At 40.3% G+C, this 17,445-nt stretch overlaps 1 long non-coding RNA gene across 1 annotated transcript in view; it reads left to right on the top strand.

Moving 5' to 3' along the window:
- Positions 1 to 17,131, top strand: part of LOC138352483 (uncharacterized) — a 31,415-nt gene extending 14,284 nt beyond the window's left edge. Inside the window, exons 2-3 of the long non-coding RNA XR_011222802.1 lie at positions 13,331 to 13,391; positions 16,513 to 17,131. This is a non-coding gene — a long non-coding RNA (uncharacterized lncRNA). The remainder of the gene's footprint in view (positions 1 to 13,330; positions 13,392 to 16,512) is intronic.
- The last annotated feature ends 314 nt before the right edge of the window (positions 17,132 to 17,445 follow it).

The following is a 17,445-nucleotide window of genomic DNA, read 5'->3' as shown; positions in this document are numbered from 1 at the left end:
GGTCTGGATAAGTGTGGTTCTCTTTGTGCCGGGCAGCGGGCTGTGGCGAGGCTCCTCTTGATGATGTCGTTGACTTCTTCATGTCTTGCGATTTTATATATATATTATATAGAATATATAATTGTGTAAATCGTGAAAAGTTAACATGTGATGAAAAATGTGAGTGTCAGACAGAAGATTACCATCAGAGTGCCGGCGGGCTGATGGGCAAAATAGCCTTGGCTACCATCAGCTTTGACCGGTCGTGATGGTCGAGTGGATTAGGTGTCCTGTACACACCAGTTGCATTGTGCTCCTGGCAGTATGGGTTTTTGGCAGGACGACAACATCTCTTTCAAGGCGCCTAACAATGCCCAAACAACAAGGCTCCACCAAACACAAAATTACTACACTCAACCAGATCATCACCAGAGACATCCTGGCCAACAACACCGCAATAATCGACAGATACAACGACAATAGAAGATTAGACATCAGTGAACATTACATATTAATCATATTTAAAAGAACTATTACACAGATAGTTTGTTATACAGTTCTGCCAGCATTGTTGTGTGGTGGTAGGAAATAATGTTGAATATGATGTGGTGAGCATGGACGAGTGAAAGACAGGAGGAAGATTAGAATAGACTGAATAGAGCTAAAGGAAAATTCAGTAATTAAATAGTGATATCTTTTACTGTCTGTCTCTCGGCTACCTCTCACACAACCGGTCTTTTCTGGCTCTCCTCCTCCTCCTCCGACCAGTCAGTTGCCATCACCTCTCCTCTATGCTTTCCACCTCTCATCCTTTCTTTCGTTCACCTCACTTCAAAGCTTCGACTTGACAACACAAACATCAAAATTTTTTTTTTTTTTCACCGCTCCTGTGCCAGGTAAGTCCACTACGGGTTCACCATAACCCGTGCTACTTGGAACTTGTTCCGGGTAGCTGAATCTATAATAACATCACAGTTTTTTCAATATTGTTGTGGGTTGGTTTACTGCTGCTAGATAAGAAACCAGCAGCAGGAGCAAGTAACAAGGATGTAAGGAAATGTTCCTTCAGTGTATAAACGGTGAACACAGAATAAAATGGAGCAGGTGGACGAGAGTTCAGCTTCATAATTCAAGAGTGAACATGACAGTTTAACTCCACAGTTTAAGATGTAGATACGATAGTGGCAGAAAATTAAGTGATTAAGGGTTGTGCTAGAAACTAAAAAATAAAAATATAGAGAACTCCAAAATTAGTCATGTCATCGTGCATGAATATATAAGTAAGCAATTAAAAGCAGGAGCACACACACACACACACAAATATATCTATAAAAAATTGGTAGATATTTTTCTCCATGCGCCAAACGTTAAGTGAAAGTGCAGCTGTGGTATATTTCTCTATTCCATAAACATAACACACCCAAACCATCCCTGCAGGCAGAACACTGGCCATTAAATATAAAGTATTTACGATCTTCAAAGTTTAGTGCAAGTTGCTAGTAGTAAGACCTAATAAAGCAAATGAGATGAAACAACAACAAAAGAATTTGAGACTGCAAATTAAATAAAAAAGTTTAATTGTATATTCAATAATTAAACATTTATAGTTAAGCAGAGACGGGAACAGAAGTATCATTGCTTGTCTGAAGTAGAGTAAACTGCGAAGAACTCAATCCTTTAAAGCTAAAATCATTCCAACTCTGTGACACGCAATTCACAAGGATTCCTGTGAACTCACCATCTACGTGAATACACGGGACTCATCACAAAGGGAGATAATACCGATAACGCTCTACATTAAATGTAGAGTGTTATCTCCCTTAATATTGTAAGGGAGATAAACTCTCACAGGGTTTAACCCTGTGAGAGTCAAGTCTCTCCAGGCACTAACTAACTTATTTCTTATATTGCTTGCAATGGTGCTTGAAATGGTTAACTTCGGTTTTTGGTATCCAAAGTTCATCAAGTTGGCTATCAACGGACTCGGCACATCGAGGGGTCTCAAGATGTCACTGAATATGACATGAGACTTCTGGATGTACTGCAATGGATAATGCAGGACTCTGGTACCAGGAGTGAGGTACTACCCATCCAGAGGGATAAAACTAGCTGTAGAGTGATAGTAGTGGGTCATGACAGGCTCAACCTAAGTCGAAACCGTTGGTTCGTGGTTACGAAAATCCCCCAACCCCCTCGGCGACGATAAAGACCTCTGCCTGGACACTGGTACGCTAGGTCTGATGCCAAGAGAGCGAACAGGTACCGCCACCAATCCGAAGAGAGTATAGAAATGGCGGGAGATAGGCTGAGAGATAACCCTACGCTCTTGATAGGCTGAGGAGAAATGACGTCACAGTGTCCATGAGACCGCTCGATGTGCCTGGTGCCTTATTCGGGCTTCAGACACTAGAGGACCTTGCTATCCCTATGAGCTCATTGAAAACAGGCCATTCCTATGTCTAGAAGTACAGTACTTTCTGTATTTGCGAAACAAACCAAGTACCAAGTCCTTGGTAAACCAAGTCCTTAGTAAACTTTTGTGGAGCAGCCACATATTATTTAGTACTGGAAGAAGGATTTAACGACACTAACGACAGTTTTGGATACGTCAGAGACCACGTGTGTCGTCCTGATGGACTTGCAGTGTTAAAATTGCTTTGTAATGGCTCACGTGCAACATTCAGGAAGAAATTATTGAGTAAACAGCTTAGGGAAAGAATGTATATCATATGTACGAATATACTAAGCCAGTGTTCAGACTCAGTCTGTGTGGAGGAGTGATTGTTCAGCCAGCAATGTTCATCTTGCAGTAACAATCATGTGTGGAAAGCTTTGTGGCAACACGAGGCAGTGAGGGCGTTGTTTCATAACGTGAACCAGAGGGAAGAGGCAACCCTTTCTCCAAACAAAGATCAAAAAATGATTCCATGCACCCGCCAAACCCACCTGTTTATGAATGAAAAACGGTTTACCACGACGCCAACCCGTCCTTGACTGAAGTCCATTACATCCAGCGGTCGACCCCACAGACGAATTCATAAATTTTAATATGCTGTTCATTCAAAACGGGAATTTCTCAATAATAAATAACATTATAATGTTAATATATATATATATATATATATATATTATATGCACAATATTAACATATTGTGCATATATGTTAGAATTTTGTTAGAATCACAACGCTGTAAATGCTTTACCCGCATATTATAAATACAAATAATCGGCAACAGAACCTAAACAACTAACCTATGCCTATATATACACAATATGCTAATATATTATAATATTAATTTATATTTGAGAAAATTCCTGTTTTGAATGAACAGCATGTTAAAATTGATGAATACGTCTTTGGAGTCGACCGCCGGATGAAATGGACTTGGGTCGAGGACGGGTGAGAGGAAGAGTAAGTCACCTGAGGCAATGTGGGTGTGAGTGTACTCGCCGCGCACTAACGAGCAGAAAACAGGATTCAATGACAGGAGTAAAGTAAAGTAAATTTTATTCAGGAACGTACATACGTAGTTGATTTACAAACATAATGTTGGATTTATAGATAGAGCTAGTACATACAATACTTAAAGCTACTTGTACGCATAGCGTTTCGGGCAAAGTACTTCGTACAAAGTACAAAGCAGTACTTCGACATACTAGTTGTGTAATCAAGGAGAGGTATTAATAAGTGTACCTCAGTATAGAGACTGATTCTTTTATTTCTATTTTTACATGCAAGCATGCAAGGTAAATACAATAAATACAATAAAACAACAGAGAAAACATAATAACAAAGGAAAAAAAAACACCGGCCAGAAGGCCCGACAGCACAGTACAACAACAAAAAGCATAACTAGAGAAAAACAGCATACATCAAAACAAGAACAGAACACAAAGAGAAAAACAATGTAAACAAGAAATCAATGCACAAAACATAATAACACATGAAACAAAACAAACATAATCATCATGACGTACAGGTAAGGCATAAATACAACAACATGAAACATAACAAGAAAATCAAAATATACATACAAGCCATAAAGAAAAAAACAAAAGCCGTACAGGGCACAATTACAACACAAAACACATAAACAAGAACACTCACAACTAACCACCGGTCTTGCAATAAACAAAGGAAGAGGCACGAGCACAGAACACAATAGGGCAAACATACAGCCTGAGGGCACACAGCACTAAAAGAAACAGGTAATCAGTGGACATACTTGCCCGGGAACCACACATGGAACGCTTCCCAGAGCAACCACCGCCTAGGGTCTAGCTCATCCACTGGGGAAGCCAAAACCTCCGGAACCCGGGCAACAAACACCCGCAAACAGGGGACCCAGATGGTATTACTGACGAGGCACGAAGTTGTCACGTGTTCCCTCACTCCGGGAACCTGCCCAGCAAGAAAGCAGTCCGGTTCATCCGACAGCATTAACTCGGCAAGCAGTTGCCAGTGACTCGGCGGCATCACAGACGCCGGCAACACGTCCTCCAGGTCCCCAACGCGCACCCTCACAGAAGCGAGCGTGACAGAGGGCACCACCACAGGGGCACCCGCGGCTACGGGCACTGGACGGGGCGCATCCTTCCGTAAGGTAACAACCAGGCCACGCCCAAGGCATCCATCCCATCCCTCGCAGCGGAAGCCACCACCCCCCACTACGGAGAGTTCCCTGGTGGCGAAGGAACAGACGGCACAGCCGATACACGGGCACCAGTCCTAGCAGACACATGGACCTCCGCCACCACTAACTCCGTAGACATTGACGCATCCGGATCCACCTCAACACCCATAGACCTACAGTCACTGAAGTCACCCACATCAGCCCAGGCAGAAGACGAAAGCTGGGAACGCTTGGGTTCCGGGCGGACATCGTCCGAGCCGGATGCAGACCCAGAAACACGGGCACCACCAGCCGGACGAACCGCCGCCGGCCCGATGCAGAACAGCAGCAACCTCAACCACAGGTGGAACCGGACCGCACACAGCAGGAGGAGGCACCGCCACCCCAGCACCCATCACAGACGGAACACAAGGCGAGGGCGCAGGACCAGGCGCAGGAGCAGAGGACGAGGAAGAGGAGAGCGCCGACGACGCACAGAGAGCGCCCGGAAAGTCATCGGGAGCAGCAGGGACAGCGACGGGATCAGGAAGAACATCCGATGGCACGGCAACACCTGGAGGAGGGTCCTCAACAACCGAAGGAAGGACAGGCGATGCAGCTTGCAGACACGTCTGCACCTCACGGCAGCTTGAGCGCAACCTTAAGTAAATTTTATTCTGGAAAGTACATACGTAGTTGATTTACAAACATAATGTTGGATTTATAGATAGAGCTAGTACATACAATACTTAAAGCTACGTGTACGCATAGCGTTTCGGGCAATGTACTTCGTACAAAGTACAAAGCAGTACTTCGACATACTAGTTGTGTAATCAAGGAGAGGTATTAATAAGTGTACCTTAGTATAGAGGCTGTGAAGTGATTGATACAACTGGCGCTGGGGCTCTGAGGATCGTGTCTGTGTGATAGATCAGCTCTGCGTATTGCAACCCCCGAACACCTGGAGTTATCATCGGTACATCATCTACAACAGCAACTGTGTGTATGGGCGGGACAGATTACGAAACTGTAAGTACAAAATTCCCGGGTATTGTTAAAATATTGTACACAACTATTTTTGTGGAAAGCAAAATATTTAGCCCAATCTAGAATTATCGGAGTTTCTCGCAACGAGATCTCTGTGTCAGGATTTAAAGAGATTGCAGAGGTGTTAATCTGTCTGCTAGACAGCTATTAACCTTCCTTGACCTATCATTAATGATTGACAGGTAACGTGTTGTGTGTATGTACAAGTAATATAAACACACATGAGTTGGGATTTGCTTAACATCTGGTTACAGGAATTGTGGAGAGATTGACAACTGTACGTTTATCTCAGTGGCACGGAAGTGGTGTAATTAACAGTTGTCTGTGTGGCACGCTAATATTGACATTAATTTTCATTTGTGTGGATTTATTGTGTGAGGTATTGGTGACGTATTGTGTGAGGTTTAGATTATGATGGAAAAGTTTGCAGAGTTTGTGGAAAGGAACTTCATTACACATGTCAAGTGAGAAACTTAAAAAAAAAAATACACAGAGCTCTCACACAGGAGATAAACAAGCAGATTACCGAAAACAAGAGTTTGACATGCAAAAAATGAAAGCAGAATGTTGAAGCAAAAAGGGAGTCGAAAAATGCACAGAGATCGAAAAAATGTTACGTAGCATTAGAGGAGATGGAGAAGCTGTAGACAAACTGCCCAGACCAAGGTGTATTCATCACAGTATGGAACACAATCGGTCTTCAGATTGTTGCAATCTCTAACAAATTACAAAGCTGATTCCAACTCAAGCCAAAATTTGATGATTCTTCTTGAATTAGATAATTCAAAATCAATTGTAAAGTTTCTTAAAGTAGGACATTTGTAATGATAGCTCTAACGTCGACACTACCCATAAGTACAGATACTATTAAGTTTCACAGCTCAAATGCCAAATTGTGATTAATTTTAAATTGTGTTCTTACTTTTAGTAAAAGGTATTATATTAGAACCAAAAATGAAGCACGTTTTGTATATAAGTACCAATTAAAAAAAAATATGGGTCTAATTAAAAAAAACATTATGGAACATTTTTTTTTAATTTTCTTGACTAAATGTTTGTTCGTTTTTAACACTGATGAAGGAGGTTATTCTCCAAAACGTTTGTTTTGATAAATAAATTGAAGATATATTCTTTACTTTACTTTAACATTACAGTTCCTCATGAGATTGAAATTTCAATGGGAAAATCTGGCTCTGACCTATATTTATAATAATGTATAACTTGTAAACTAATAGGAGAATAAAAAGAAGATATTAACAGCTCTCATTTATTTCAAGATGCAGGAGTTCTGAAGCAATACATTTAATACAGTTTGAACAAAATAACGTCCGATGATAACATGTATTTGCGGTGTAACATAATCCGGGAAGTTACCTGCCTTATTATGTCATTTACATATGTTTATAACTGTTCTTATTTACCTAATTATATACCGTATTGTTTGTACAGACTTATTTAAAAATACATTCGTTACATTTGGTTATTATCATGAATGTATCTGATTGGCCTATTCAACACCAGAACTATCCTGCTAACTGAAAATATTTTTGTTGAACCACTGTAAAATTTTCTAGTATTGATGTGAAGTTAATATCCCTCCTATTGCCAGTGCACTTCAGACCTCTACCTTCTGTGTAAATCTTGAGAAAGTCTAACAATAACTTTCCACATACCTCGTCAAACATAAAACCCAGAGTTGAAAGGCACGAGTTACAAGGAAAGACCATAGGAGATAAACTTAATGCCACACTATGAGAAGACATTACCGAGACATTTACATCTGAAGAACGTTATGATCTAGAGGAGAGGCTGTTTCATATACAGCGATATGATCAAAGAGAACTAGATGAAAATTTATTTCTAGAACTAGCCACAGGAATACTAGAATAACGTCTTCAGAGTTGTAAAGAAAAATAATAAGCTTGAAAATAAAGTGGTGAAGACAAACTCCATCACGAGTCAGGAAACTTGTGCACTAGTCAATTTGAGGTTTGGGAGGTGCAACCCAAGAGCTGATGTCTAACCTCCACAAGCACAGCAAGAGAAGCAAAGAAATTTCAATTTTCACACACCGGATCACCAGCGTTCTTCACTATGGACTTATAATTTATCTGGTCTCGCTGGTTGGCGAATATCCCACAGTCGTCTACTCTCGAAAACTCTTAATGTCCTCGTTGTTTCCCACCTCTGTCTCCTGCACACATTACGGAGCTCAACTAAACACTATGAAGAGGAATCCCATTGTTACAATTTAAAGCATTAACAAAACACGTCCACTAACTATATAATGAGACACGTCCAGGAGCGATAAACTGAGACACATGAAATGGCTCGACCTGACTTGTTATGACTGATGTTTCTTAATTTGTTCCTTACTTAGATATGTTCTTTATACTTTCATTGTGAACAATAAGTTAGTAAATTATTTTATTGTTGGTTTAGATTTTACGGGAAACAACTGCTGCTGTCATTTTCTATGTTGTTATTACTGTAGTCAATGTTGTTGTTCTTGTTTTCTCTGTTGATTTCATTGCTGTCGTCGTCTATGTCGTAGGCTATGTTGACGTCGTCTCATTTTCACTTCTGCCGTTGTCTTTGTCGTCGGTGCCTCTGTTGTCGTTGCTCCGGCTACTGGTTTTATTAAACCGCTGTGGGCAGATAATATATATATGTATATAATATTTTTTTCCTGGTAAATGAAAGAATGTCCAAATATTTTTATTATGTTTAACAAATGTTGAAGAAAGATTGATTGATTGATGAAGATTAAACCACTCAAAAGGTGGCACGGGCATGAATAAGCCCGTAAGTTGAAGAAAAATATAGAATTTTTTTTAGATTGGCCCACACCTGGTGGCAACACCAGGCTGCGCCACACCATGGCTCGCCACACCAGGGCACGCTACACCAGGGCACGCCACACCATGCCACACCACCCCAGGGCACGCCACACCAGTGCACGCCACATCAGCGCTCGACTAACTCCGTTTAATCCTTGGACACTACGCCAGTGTTTCTGGAAGCTGTCTTGCCCAAACTAACTTTCTGCACTCTACATGTATGAACTTTCCTGTTGTCAAGTTAACACATTATATGTATCGCTGCTCCTACTGGTCCCCCACCTTAGAGAAGCTGTAACTGGACTGTTTGCTGTGTGTGTATTTTGGCGCTGGGGACTGAGATATCTGAATGGACTATATCTACACCCATTTTCCCATGGCTAATGCTACTCTTTCTACACCGCTATTGTTGCTGCTGCTGCGACTTATGCTATAATTACTGCATGTTCATGACTATGAATAGTCACTAAAGTGGCAATGAACTATTGCGTGATCGTAAACTTTGCGTGTGAAGATTGTGGAACAAAAGACTTTATAACATGTGTGCGTGATTAACTTAATTCGTGATGAATAGACTTATTTATCATTAGTTAAGCTAATAATTAATCTCGGACATGAATACAAATGAATGATAACGTTGCTATCATTCCTTTGTATTCATGTCCGAGAGCTAAGGTATGGTAATTATCAGGAAAAAGTGCTAATGAGCCGTTAAGCCACGAAGATGTTTATAGTAATAATAATAATAATAATAATGAGAAAATCAGTAGGAGACATTAGTAACATTCGAACCTATCGAAACTGTGACTAATCTGTTATTGTAACAGTGCAGGTGAAGCTGTGACTAACCTTTGGCTGTAACAGTGCAGGTGAAGCTGTGACTAACCTTTGGCTGTAACAGTGCAGGTGAAGCTGTGACTAACCTGTGGCTGTAACAGTGCAGGTGAAGCTGTGACTAACCTTTGGCTGTAACAGTGCAGGTGAAGCCTTGAGCAGTAGCAGCTCCGTCCGAAATAAAGATGGCCTTGAGAACGTGCCCGGTAGTGGCCTGGCAAAAGCTCCTCGAGTACCCTGTTATTCTGAGGATGAAAACAGTTAATTATGTTGCACTAGAACAATAAGTTGTGTTGCTCTGTGGATGAGAACAGTTATTATTGCCTCTATTGTGTTACTCAATTATTTCTGGTTTAAAGCCACTGTGGTTGAAGTGGAGAAGAAAGATATATGATTGAAGAAAATATAAGTAAGATGAATGCATGTAAAAATTGATAGAAATCTTAAATCCCTAATTACAACATCTAGAATTCCTTAATATAAATTGCTATTATTTTAATGAAAGTATATACATAATCTGTCTCAAAATTCGTCTATGACAAGTACACCAAGATACTTTTTTAAATATGTTAATGCAATGTGTTTAGTTTTTGGTTTAACATTTTCTGAAAGATAATGTACTTGAATGTTTTGTAAAACCAAATTCATCTTGGTTAATCATCCTCAGGGTCGGCAACCTTGAAATATGACTCATCCAGACACATTCACTCGAGCAGCACACACAAACACGCACATTCCAACAAGCAGTTAAGTAGTTTGACAAGGCGCCAAAACATAAAAGAAAACATTTATTATTATTGAGTGATCCGAATTTCACCCGGAAACTTATTATGAACATTTATATCTTAATAACATTTAACATGTAATTTGCCACTTATTATAAGAATATACGTTTAAACTCAAATATTAATTCAATATTTAATTTATTAATGACAAAATTATCTCAAGTATTTATAAAATTAGGAATCGGTATATATTTAAATATTGTGAATACACTGAGTTATAACATTGCTCACACACAGACTATTACTCATATGCTGACTATTATTTCCACCATTTTACACACTAACATGTATAGTTAATAAATGTGGATAGCTACGCTTTATCTTACTTGTTTTATTTATTTATTTGTATACTAGCTATACCCAGCCACCCTCGTCCTCCCCATAATCTCACACTCCCGTTCCCTCGTTCTCCCCCACCATTCTCCACTCCCTCATCCGATGGATTCCCAAATTATCTGATGTTCCCATCAGAAAATTAGGAACATCAAATGATCTGATGTTCTCATCACTGTAATATAAGAATAACAGTTAAAAAAAAAACGAAATAAAATGAAAAATAAAAAATAAAATAAAAAATAAACTATACTCACCAAATGAACGGTATGGTAAACAACACAGCTCAAATCCGAAGGCAATGTCACACAAAATAATTAAATTAAAATGAAAATAAATCGAACACTATGAAAATTCAATTTATCAATGAAATCGAAAACTTTGAAATGGAATCGTAACATATTTTTTACAGCATGTGATGCTCTTACGTGCAACAGATGGCGCTGTTTTTCAAAAAAGGCATGTTTATTCCTGTCACAGGTGAGACATGTATATAGTAGGAATATAAAAGTACGCGCCTATTCGAATGCAACGTTGTGTCAAAATTTCAAAGCAATCGGCAAAGTGGTTTCGAAGATTTCCCTCACATGAAAAACACATGAAAAACATAGTTTTTCAAAAAAGCATGTTTCTTCCGTCACAGACATGACATCTATATAGCATGTATATAAAACCCCGCTCGAATGCGAATGAAACGTTGTGTGAAAATTTCAAAGCAATCGGTGAAGAACTTTCGGAGATTAGCGATTTTGAACAAACGATCATTTACATTTTTATTTATAAAGATAAGTCGTATAGTGTGGCATGTGGACTCAAATATTTTACAATTATATATAGAGTCCGAAGGACTTAATTTTTGTCAGTTTTATTGGACTGAAAGTCACAAAGTGCATAAAATATGGGCTTTTGTTTGTACATTATAAAGAGACAGACAGAGATGTACTTACTTGGAGATCTGAACACTGTCTGCATAGAAGTTTAGAGAGTCTCCAGACGTGAACGAAATCACGTTGCAGCATACAGTCAGTCTAATACTTGGGGTACCAGGCTGTCAAACACAGAAAATACACTTTAACAAAGTTTACATTAGACCCAGTAATTTCAAAAGCACAGCTTATTCTTTCCTTGTGGTAAAGAGGGAGGGAATCCATCTAAAAATTACTCACAACCTCTAATGGCGTTTTTTTTATAAGCTATTGGCGTTAGGAAAACATTGTGTTAATTCATTCCTCGTGAAAAGCGATACATGTTGAACCTTTACCTTACTAAAAGCGTCAGAATCTTTCCTAACCCAATTACCTGATCGAGGCCAATACTCATTAGTCATAAAAACGTACAATATCCACCCTTGACTGTTATATATACACACTACATCAGATATGGCGCATTTATGCTAAGGATGGGGGTTGTCTTAGCATTAGAAACATAGTAAATATTTGTAGAAGCATCTTAATAGATGTCAAGGAAGTTGAGGTTGCAGAGAGGAAGTGATGCAACCTTGCAGCCGGAGTTCGGTGACTCACGCTTAGATGAGGTAATGCTTATCGCGGAGATGTGAAGGTTCCAGGACACGTCTGATATGATTGATGATTAAATTTTTTTAGAAGAATAAAACGTGAAATACGAGTTTTCGAAATAGAGCTGACAATAGGCTGTATTTTCTCTAATGTTATTGACAAAAACTGTTGCATTTTAATTGTATTTGTACAAAATTGTCTATGATACTAAACAGTATGTCTTGAGAAACTATGAATTATAAATTTAACTCGTCCTGAGTGTGGATACTTCAGTCTCACTCTACGAGTGCAGATTGAGATACTTCAGTCTGCCTTAGTCGGAAATATTTCCTGGTATCTATTTCGTTGATGTAAACGATGAAATCAATGGACCCAATACAGAGCCTTGCGGCACGCCACTAGTAACATCCATCCACTTGAACTTCACTCCTTACATGATGAACTATTATCTGTGTTTAGTTACGCCCTGACTCACGTTAGTATGTTGCATCCAATGCCATATGCTTCGACCTTAAGTAGTCTCTCTCTTGCGGAACATACTAAGGCCTTCCACGAATGTGGTTAAATAAATAGGAAATTGGTGAGACAGGAACGACTCCTTGTAAGCCCATGTTGGAAGTCTCTTAACAACCTTAAATTTATTAAGTGATTTCCAATTGAAACTGCAGTTGTACATTTCAGGAACTTTCCCACAATCCATGTCAAGCTTATTTTTCTATATTTGTATCAGGAACATTATTTCCATTCTTGAATACTGTGACCATGTTAGCCTCCCTCCAGGTTGCAGAGATGACTCATTTATTAAATATTCTTAATAGTGCCCCACTTGCATCCTTTATCATTTATAAAATACAATAAATTTGAATACGGGAAAAACAAATTTCCAATTAGCATCATTATGCAAAATCCTTAGAAGTGGAGCAAAAATGGAATGGACTCAAAAGAAAACTATTTTGTGTAATGAGACCTTGCCTCGCATGGGCCAGTGTGCTTACTGCAGTGTTACTTTGTTCTTGTGTGTTCTTCCAGTTGCTCCCTCGAGCAGCGATCAAGAACCCTTTTTATAAATAAAAAATTGTGATAACCGTACCTGAAATTGCCATGTACATTTGGTATTGAGTGGATAATTGTTGGGATAATTCGGGGACTGGAAGGTGAATAACTGTCCTGCTTGCATGAGCTGCGGAGGGCCATTGCACGGTACAGGAGCTGTAATATACAAAAGTTACTTGTTTTAAATGAGATTTTGCTACGTATACTGTATATATATAAATACAAATGTTTGAATGTTACAGAATGAAATGTGCAAACTAATTACGTTTTTACAAACAAAATATAAAGTGAGTTAATTAAAAGATCAGGATTTTTTTTTATTCTTTCAGGAAGGAAATAGTTTGTGTCTGAACGCCTACGCAACTGATCAGTAAAGAAGGCAGGAAGCAGGTGAGTGACGCGCTTCCCTGTTTCACAGGTTATGTTTTCGTGCCTTGTTCCCCCATAAACTTTTGTGGAAACCATTATTGAGACGTGTTGGCTCTTGTCAGCACGATGGGCGACCCTATGACGACTCAGTTTTGAATGACCTGTCACCAGCCCCTCCAATTTGTGGATTAACCTATCGTGACTATATAGCAAGGCGAGTCCATCAAAGCCTTATGCACAGAGAATAATACCATAATGAATTATCCTGTGGCTCCCTGTTTGAGGAGGGTCTCACTAACATCACTAAAGCCCCCTCAATCCCCAACAGAGGATATACATACTTAAACACCGCCTAATTCTCAAAATGAATCACCGACTTGTTCTCGGACGCGTGTATAAGACGGAATTGGTGAGACTTGACAGGAGGCAGCGACAGGCCACTTGTAGCTGGCCCCACTTGCCCCACGATACCCGAAATGCCGTCTTCAATGCCGACGTGAGAGACGGTGGACTGGGAATTCCCGACTTTGCAGCATCAATCCGCCTACAAAAGAACAGGCGGCTCGGGGTGCTGGAAGAGTCGGAGGATCCAATGGCAGCCCCTCTCCTACCCACATTCCAAGCCAGAATGCGTCGATGGGTAGACCCGACCACGAATGCTGGAACCCCATCTCACAGCACGTCTGAGCGCTCTATGATTTAGAGGGCGAAACTCTACAGCACAGTTGATGGTGCTGGTCTTCAATCTGCTTGAGAGGTTTCATCTTGCCACAAGTGGGTCTCTTCTGGTACCCGTTTGCTGAATTGCCCAGATTTCGTTCACGCAGTCCAGATTAGAACAAACTCTATGGCCACTCCGTCTAGAGCAGCCAGTGGTAGACCCGGGGTTAATGGTCTCTGATGCATGCAGGAGACAATGCACTCTAGGTCACATATCACATATCATGGTACAAGACACATGGGTTCGGGTGAAACGTCATGACGATTCTTATCGTCTTCACACGACTGGATAATGGTCCAGGACGGACCGAAACGTCTTCGTCTCACCATCTTATGATGTGTGGTTTGGTCATTATATATTCAAGCCACGATATTGTGATTCATCATCTACGTCTATCATCGCAATATCACCCGGTTCGTAGCCGGCCGCCAGTAGCAGAGAAGTTTTGAGGTGGAACGTGAAGTGCGTATACCGGATGGCGGATCCTTCTGCAAGCCTGACATTATCGCTTGTAAGGATGAGGCCTATATGTTAGACACCCCACGTCTCAGCTGATAGCTTTCCACTCTCGTCCACATCAAAGCAAGTGTGACAAATACAGCACCCCGGAGATCCTTCAATCGGCCAAGGGGACATACCGGGAAGCACACGGCATCGGCTTCTTCTATAACCCTAAATTGGAGACGGGGAAGGCGCAGAGAGAGAGAGTGCGGGTAGACTGAAAGATGTGAGCTCCACCAAAAGCGACCTTGAGACTTGTTTTGTGAAAACCCTAACCTGGAGGTATTCCCTTTCAGAATATGGTTCAAATCTACGTCAAGGGGCAGACCACCCTTGACGTAAAATTAATATAATAAAATACTGAGATAGAGAGTGCCAACCTTGGTGGGTTATGAACACATCACAAGGTTAGTGTCAATATATCAACTTACCTTGGCGAAGACGCTCATCGTTTTCCAGAGGTTGGGGTTCAGCTCCTGGGCCAGCAGCGTTCCTCTCACTCTCACTCAACACCTGGTCGTCTAGCTCATCTCCCAGCTGGACGGGATGCTCTCCGCTAAGTGAGAAAGGTGAAATCAACTGTAGATAATTCGTGTGAAAGTTACCTACCTGAGTGTTAAGGTGACCTGAACGGTCACTGGCGGACAGGTAAGTGTTGGGGTTATTGATAACAGTCTGCTTGAACAAATGGAAGAAATGGAATAGATTAAGAAGTGATTGTTTAATGGCGCATGTTTAAGCCAGCAAGTAAATGTAGCGGTAAATGTTTATTTGAGGTCCAGGAGCTTAACTGGTGGACTGAAGGTGGATGGGTGACTGGTAGGGCTAAGTTAAGAGAGATGGTAAGAGCATGAGGATAGATGTCCGTATTATTAACCTAGGGAGAGGAAGTGAATGGTGGACCGACGGAGGGGAGTAAACGCAGCACAGATAAACAAAAAGGTTAAGGAGAAAAGTCAGATGGTTGACTGGCAGTGAGCGAGAAATAATGGTAGAGAAATAGTACGAGGATGAGGGGAGAAGGTGGATGGGTGATCAAGAGGGGGGGGGGTGAGGATCTAGATAAACAGATATGCTGTGGCAACAAATTATAACAATTGCATAAAATGTTCAACATTTCACCAGTGGTGTTCACTGAGCTTGTGAATTAGTACACAAGAACACGATGGTTGAACAGATCACAACGTGCTGACAACGATGTGTTTCCTACAACGTAAATATTAGATGTTTCACTTACCCGAGTAACACTGGATTGCTGGCCTCGCTACTCCACACAACACACTGAAAAGTACAACACCACCAGTCACTACCTGTTGCTTCAGTGTGTCAGTGTACAACACCACCAGTCACTACCTGTTGCTTCAGTGTGTCAGTGTACACCACCACCAGTCACTACCTGTTGCTTCAGTGACTGAGGTGTATGGCAAAGAACATTTTAACCTTTGTATACTGGCCCAAAATTAATCTTTTTTCCCATTATCCAAAGTCCATCATGCACCTTAGTTTACTTCTCAGTTTTGCATGTCACCTGTGGTTACGTTGCTGACTTCGTGTAGGAAAATAACAATAGTTAATGAACAGGAGTCCTCTTTCAGCTCTCACACAACCATGTGGGAGCGTGTTTGTGGCACCACAAATGTTACTTAGTCATGTTATTAGTTTGTTCCGTGTCAAGGATAGTTCAACAAAGTTGATTTTTGGTTTCGTGTCAACGAGATAATAATTATAACACTTAAAATAACGTATCTGCAGTGAGTGGTTGTGAGTGACTTTGGTCGTGGGAATTTATGAGTGACTAGAAATGGGTGATTGTAAATGACAGTAGTAGTGGGTAATTGTGAGTGAATGTAGCAGGTCTCACCTTCAGATGAGAGACTATGTTCTCACCTTTCAGATGAGTGACAGTGTTCTCACTTTCAGATGAGCGACAGTGTTCTCACCTCCAGATGAGAGAGAGTGTGATGATAAAGATAAAGGGCGGGAAGAGTACTGACCAGGAGGGTGGCGGCGGTCACCACAATATTGACCATGGTGGCAGCGTCGACTGTGGTGGTCGTGGTCAACAAGGGAGTGAAGACTCTGGCGGTACTGGCCACGGACGCCACTTTTATACACGTTCTGTCCCTACGACACTGTTTATAATTCATACACAGGTGGCGTGAACACCATTAATATATGTTCCTGTTAAATGTAGCTGCGCACTTTAGAGCGAAGACATGTGGGATATAATACAACCTGCAATAGATAACCAAGTCCACTACGAGCTCACCATAGCCCGTGCTACTTTGAACTAGTGTTCCGAGTAGTTGAATCTAAAACAACATCAACATCTCAATAGATGCATGTGGAGTTTCTAGTTCTAAAATAAATGTAAACCTCTGGGAATTTTCGAATATTGATGGAGAAATAATAATTATTGATGTGTATCCAGTGCCTCGTGGTTCCTCATTTTTGCCGCTTCCTCCCTCATATATGACTCACAGTTTTATGACTAACAATCCCCCACCATGGTCTCAGCCACGTCAACACCACCATCACCAGCCTCAGCATATATATATATATATATATATATATATATATATATATATATATATATATATATATATATATATATATATATATATATATATTATACATATATATATATATATATATATGTATAATATATAGTTTGGAAACTTAATGACCAAGTCACCTCCATAAAATTTACTATGGAGACTGAAATTGATAAATGTTTGCCATTCTTAGATGTGCTTATTCATAGGGAAAACTCTTCATTAAAGTTTAGTGTTTACAGAAAACCTACGAACAATTTATCTTATGTTCATTATTTTTCAGGGCATAAATACAATG

The sequence above is a fragment of the Procambarus clarkii genome, chromosome 5, assembly GCF_040958095.1.
Source record: "Procambarus clarkii isolate CNS0578487 chromosome 5, FALCON_Pclarkii_2.0, whole genome shotgun sequence".
NCBI lineage: Eukaryota > Metazoa > Arthropoda > Malacostraca > Decapoda > Cambaridae > Procambarus > Procambarus clarkii.
The sequence above is the reverse complement of the archived record's forward strand: the minus strand, read 5'-3'. Positions and strand labels throughout refer to the sequence as shown.